At 31.0% G+C, this 242-nt stretch overlaps 1 protein-coding gene across 1 annotated transcript in view; it reads right to left on the reverse strand.

Moving 5' to 3' along the window:
* LOC119594559 overlaps positions 1-242 on the reverse strand; it is a gene marked incomplete in the record, with an annotated part of 82,416 nt that overhangs the window by 21,020 nt on the left and 61,154 nt on the right.

The following is a 242-nucleotide window of genomic DNA, read 5'->3' on the forward strand; positions in this document are numbered from 1 at the left end:
AGTTAAGCAACATCAAACTTTTATATTTGGTGGGCATGAATGTAAATTTGTTCCGTAAATCAATATTTATTTCTCATTCATTGTTCTGAACACTTATAAGTATCACATGTAAAAAAAAAAAAAAAATGCACAAACATGTTAATACAACTATTCTAAAGGTGATGAGACGAAATAGGACACAAAGTTGTGCATGAACTGATGCATAGAGTGTATGCGTTGCCATAAATATACGACCCCAACAT

This window comes from Penaeus monodon, chromosome 34 (assembly GCF_015228065.2).
Source record: "Penaeus monodon isolate SGIC_2016 chromosome 34, NSTDA_Pmon_1, whole genome shotgun sequence".
Taxonomy (NCBI): domain Eukaryota; kingdom Metazoa; phylum Arthropoda; class Malacostraca; order Decapoda; family Penaeidae; genus Penaeus; species Penaeus monodon.